The following is a 5,738-nucleotide window of genomic DNA, read 5'->3' as shown; positions in this document are numbered from 1 at the left end:
CTGTTCGTTGGTTGCTTTCGGTTTTATAACCTACATGTGAGTGAAATCAAATGGTTCTCATCTTTTTCTGTCTGACTTATTTTGCTTAGCATGATAAAGTTCTTATATTTTAGAGATGCATACTGAAAGATTTCTAGATAAAATTATGTAATTTCTGGACTTGCCTTCAAAGTAACGTAGAAGTAGTTACTGGATGGCAGTAGAGAGGAAATTAAGTTGGCCAAATTACATTGTTTTAATTAATTGATGGGTAAATGGAATTTATTACACTTTTCTGTCTACTTTTGTATTTGTTTAAAGTTTTCCAAGTTAAAATGTCCTAATGAATGGGAAGTTGCCTAGCATAACTGAAGAGACATCCTCTAGTACCAGACTGGCGAGAATAAACCCAGCCTCTTACCTCTGAAAACTGAGCGTAAATTTCTTCTCCATGACTTAGTTTCCTCATCTGTAAAACATGTCGATCATAGTTCGGACTCCAGAGAACCCGTGTGGCGATGGCATGAGTTACTCGTGAGCCGGCACGAGTGCCTCGTACGTGAGCGCGTGCTCACGTCGCTCTCGTTAACTCTATCTAGGTGGGATTTTTGCATTCATTTTCCTCTTGGAATTCCTTATATCAGCAATGGCTATATAGAAAAAGCCCTTAATTTTGTATATAAAAAGCATTTTGGAATTAATAGTTATCTTTTCTATTTTACAATGAATTGATTTAATAATTAGTGACTTTTGTGACTTGTAACAGTGAATGTATTTCTAAAAACATTTAAAGAAATGATATAAAATAGGCTTTTAAAACTTGCTGCGGGACGTAGTTCCATAGTGTAGCGGCTAGTACGTCTGCTTTACACACAGAAGGTCCTGGGTTCACGCCTCAGTGGAGCCACAGTCCATGGTCTGTGGCCATGCCACCCTGAACAAGCCCGATCCCATCTGATCTTGGAAACCAAGCAGGGTCGGGCCTGGTTAGTACTTGAATGGGAGACCATCTAGGACGACCAGGTGCTACAGGAATAAATAATAATAATAAATAAAAAAAAACTTGCTACGAATATATTTTAATTTTTTTTCTTCAGAACAGGATAGCTGAATAGATTAGACAGATTAGCCACAATACTGACCGTATCTTGGGTATTCAATCAATCAGTCTCTCTCTCTCTCTCTCTTTCTCTGTTGCAAAGGGTAATATAACTGCCTTTTTTTTTTTATGAATGCAATTGTCAAATAGCCGCTTACAGTCTACCCTTACATAACACTCGAAAGGTAGTAACATTACAATTGCATAATTAATAGTATAATGTTCTCTTTTTCACCTCATTCAAATCCTAACACATAGCTGTTCAAAGAAAGGAATCAGTACTGAGAATTTGGACAATTGCATTTTCTAAAGAACTCACTTTTACTGATAAATGTTTTAGAAACATGAAAGTATATAGAACAGTGGATATTCATTATTTTCTCTGTTCTTGCTATCTTTTCTCTATGTGAAGTATGTTTTTATCTTCCCTCCAATTTGGGATCACCAGTGCAACCTGTGGGACTCCAGTCATCAGTTCAGTGTGTAACAGGTGACTGAAGTGGTGTCCACGAGGTTTATCTTTGAGCAGCCATGCTGTACAAATCACTGTGCCTGGTGAGGAAGGATAAAGAGGTGAGCAAAGACCAAGCATTCGGGAAAGTTGATCGGGATTCAGCAGGGAGAGAAGGCAAACAAACAGCGAACGCTTGGCACCATTGACAAGTGCTGGGAGTTCTCAGGGGACAGGTGTTCATTCTGATGGGCAGAGCTAGGAGGGCTTCTTCGAAGGGTATAGAATAAATAGGCTTAGGCATCTGAGATGGAGGAAGGAAATAGTCATGAAGAAGAGGTAAATAAAGGGCAAAATGTGGAATATAAATAGCATTCTTCGCATACCTCTGTGGAGAGGATGAGATTCAGTGAGCTGTCAGTGAAGACGAGTGAATGGTCATGTGAAATGGCACCTTCCCGAACTCTTCTGTGGCTTGGTGGCCCACACTGTCGTTGCCTAAGACCCCCGGCCTCAGGAGCATTTAGAAGAGGAGGACGTCAAGATGACCATGGGGACGTAGAGCGAAGCGACAACGGAGACCACGGGTGTGGGCTCCTCCACCCTCTCTGTCCTCCAGTCCCCGCCCTCAGATCCAAGAAGTCGTTTCCCTGTGTAGATGCAAAAGGACTTTTTAAATTAATTGACACATTTGTAATATTTTAAAACACTACTCCATATTCTAAAAAGTTCAGTCATCCTGCCAGGAGGAATAGAGAAACCTCAGTTGGTTACCAATTACCTGCATCTCAACTAAACCGCAGCAGTACTGGATTACTTAGTTCTCAGGCCAGCCTATTCCTGTGGATGCGATTAGCCCTGAAAGGCAGCGTCCTGGAGGCTGCGGGGCTGGACTCTGAGAGCCACGTGTGGCCGCGGCAGAGTACAGACACCACTGTAAGGTCATGTTCTTCATGGGCACAGCGGTCAGCGTTCCCTAACTTCAGTTATAGACCACCTTAATGAACGGGAACGGTTATCATTTTTAAAGGCAGCCTGAAACATTTCGTCTCTCTTCAACGCACAGGCCCTGCACGCCTGCAGTGCGTTGCACACCGCCGCACATGGCAGCCCAGACACGGGGCCTCGGGCTCTCACGTGCCACTAACAAACACACGAATGAGTGAAACACACCAGAGAGAGCAGAAACCATCGCGGGGCACAGCCGTCAGGTAGAGGATGGGGATAGGCACCATTCGAGAAGGTCCTGAGAACAAGTAGGGGTCATGCCGGGTGTGGGAGGGCGGCGAGAACATTCTCTTGGCGAGAGATCGGGAAGAATGAAGCAGGAGGGGATGGAGAACGTGCCACTTCTGTGTGTGGAGGGTCAACGTGGCGGACAGGCTGACAGCTGCCGACAGTGTGAAGGGCTCAGGCTTGGAACGGGCAGCAGAGAAGGACGCTAAGTGTGTGAGTGGGGAGTATTCACGGGACAGTGACAATCAAGAAGGAAGGCGGAAAGACTTCCCAGGGCAGCGTCTGTGCTTCCACGATGCCAGCTTAGAGCGGCACGAAGCACACCGGTCCAGGTGTCTGAGCCGTGCTTCGTGGCTCTGTGGCCTCGGAAACCACTGGCCCCCTGCGGGCTGGGCTCTTCTCATCCAGAGTAGCTGGACAGGGTCCCTAGTGGGACGTCCTGGTGCTTGGAGCGTCGCACAGGTAGGAAACCAGCACCCTGTGACCAAGGTGGCTCACGGTGCAGAAGCCACAGAAGGCTGTGGGGTTGGAAGAAATCTAGCTTATTCTGTTTGGGTTCAGCCAATACCTTAAATGGGTTTCTGTGTAAAATGGCTCCATCTACTCGATATTCTCGAACTCAGAGTTCACTTCCATATCTCTGTAACACACACACACACATGTACACATATGTACGCGTACATAGACACCACACAATAATACACACAGTCATTCATACACACACCACACAGACATGAACACTTGCTTACCATGATACCTCCTTTAAATTCCCTTCCCAAACAGGTCTGCCCAGTGGAACCCCGGTCACCCTTCAAGGCCAAACTCAGTGCCCACTCGTGGTGACACCCCCTCCAGTGCTGTCCCAACCCCAGCGTCTGTCCTGCGCCAGTTTCTTCAAAGCACTTTTTTATATTCCTGGGACAATATTGAACTCTGTCCATGCATGACAACGAGGCCAGCTTCCCTCGCTGCAGTGCCCGCAGAGCACAGAGCAGGCGTCCCAGCTCTCCAGGTGGCCGGGGCTGACGGAGCGACCCCTGGCCCAGTCAAGGGCTCTGGCTTGAGTCTGCCCAAGGACTTACTCTGTGAGGAGTCGCACATAAAGATAGATTTGTCTCTCCTCCGTGTGTCATCGTGGTGTGCTTCAGGAGTTTTGTGAGTGTGTGCGTGTAAGGAGGAGGCTTTCAAAAGTACACACGCAAAGCGGTAGCATTAGGACGTCCTAGACTGCTGTGTGTCGCCAGCATTAATACTGACTGCGCGTTTTAGAAACATACTTTCCTCACGCCATGCTTTCCTCAGACTGCTCTCCTTGGTCTCAGAAGTGACTTTAGAAAAAAATCAAGCTTAAACCTCAAAATTTGGGATTACCGAAAATAAAAGCTAAGAGTCTTTACATTTTAAGAGTGATTAAAAGTATTCCTTTGCCCAATTCTAAATTTTTTGGAGGAAAATGCAGTTCACATTGTGATTCAGCGGTGACTTTGGGGTGCCTCGTGTTTCCGCCCCTTCTTCCTGTCCCCTCCCACAAGCACGACGAGCGGAGCTGCCGCCCATTCTCGCTGGTTTCGTAATTACTCGGTTAGTGTTCCCAAGGGTCTCTCTCTCGTACTTTTTATTTTAATGAGAGAGGCAGAAGATTTAAAATACCAAAAAGAACAGGAATACTAATTTTGACCCAGACGAATATTGTCAGTGGATGAGAAACAGCATGTTTCCATAGCTGCCTTACTTCCTGACAGTTACAGAGCGCTGACAGCAGTTCTGTCTTTTCTGGTGTGTTTTCTTGTTAAAACTCGATTCGCTCCTTAGTGCCCTTTCAGACTCGCGGCAGACGGGAGTTCGTGGCGGGCGCTGCCCTCCCACGTGGCTCCTCCGAACGCCGCGGGCCTCCCCGGGGACGGTCACACACCGCCACGTCTGCTGTGAGCTCCGACCCACTCTGGGTGGCGTTCCGTCTGCCCCAGGCACGGGTCCGGGTCTCATGTGCTGGGAAGGGACTGAGCCTTAGGGCCACGTAGTGGAGCAGACGCCTTTCCGGATGAAACATTTGGTCTTTCCGGCAAGGCACGTTTAAATGTCTGTGAAATAACGTAGCCCCCAGTCCTGCGGGAATACGGTCGGATCGGAAGAGGCCCCGCGCCGGCCGCTTTCCGTACCGCGTGTCTCCAGCGGGGGCGCCGTCCGCCGTCGTCTTCACGGGTTCTTCGTCCCACGCGAAATCCCCTCGCCGCCTTTCCCTTTCACTTAGTGTTTCGCTTTTCCGCGATGTCCGAATGCTGTCGTTTTATGTTACTCATTCATTCCTTTGCTGGAAAAAAATGAACGATCACATTAACTCGAAGCCCAGGGTCGAGAATAAAACGTCGTGGCTGCCGTTGAGGAGAGTACGTCTCAGTGCGCACGAGTTTGGGAGGGCGCACGGCCACGGGCGTGTGAGGTGGCGAGCGCGCACGCAGGACGGAGGGCAGGAGGAGTCGGCGCAGGGGGCCGGGCGCCGTGGGCTGGGCGGGCTTCGGCCCGAGGAGCCTCCGGCAGAGTCTGGAAGGAGCGGGAGCCCGCGGTGCTGGGCAGGAGCGTGTCGGGCCAAGGAGCGCCGTGGCCGCTAGTCAGGACGCGCTGCATCCAGTGGTGCCGAAGCAGATGGCGGGGCTGGGAGGATGGACAGCAGGGTGGGAGCAGACCAGTGGGGTGAGGACCTGGCAAGAGTGAGGGCTTTAGCTTCCATCGTAAGTGTGGTAGAAAGCACTGGAACGTTCGGGGCAGAGAGGTGGTCTAATGGACTTGGCATTTCAGGGGGATCACTCTGGTTGCGGGTAGAAGGGAGAGGTGAATGCGGAGGCCGTCGCAGTAACGTAAGAGGTGATGCTGACTGGCGCAGCGCTGGCAGGGGTGGCGACAGGAGATGTGGCTGGGGACACTTGGAATGGGGAGCCGATGGGAGGTGCTGACCGAGGGAGGGGCGGCAGAGTG

General features: G+C 49.5%; 1 pseudogene; it reads left to right on the top strand.

Moving 5' to 3' along the window:
• Positions 1–895: 895 nt before the first annotated feature.
• Positions 896–1,014, top strand: LOC111732100 (annotated as a pseudogene).
• The last annotated feature ends 4,724 nt before the right edge of the window (positions 1,015–5,738 follow it).

Source organism: Pteropus vampyrus, unplaced genomic scaffold (genome assembly GCF_000151845.1).
Source record: "Pteropus vampyrus isolate Shadow unplaced genomic scaffold, Pvam_2.0 Scaffold425, whole genome shotgun sequence".
Classification (NCBI taxonomy): domain Eukaryota; kingdom Metazoa; phylum Chordata; class Mammalia; order Chiroptera; family Pteropodidae; genus Pteropus; species Pteropus vampyrus.
The sequence above is the reverse complement of the archived record's forward strand: the minus strand, read 5'-3'. Positions and strand labels throughout refer to the sequence as shown.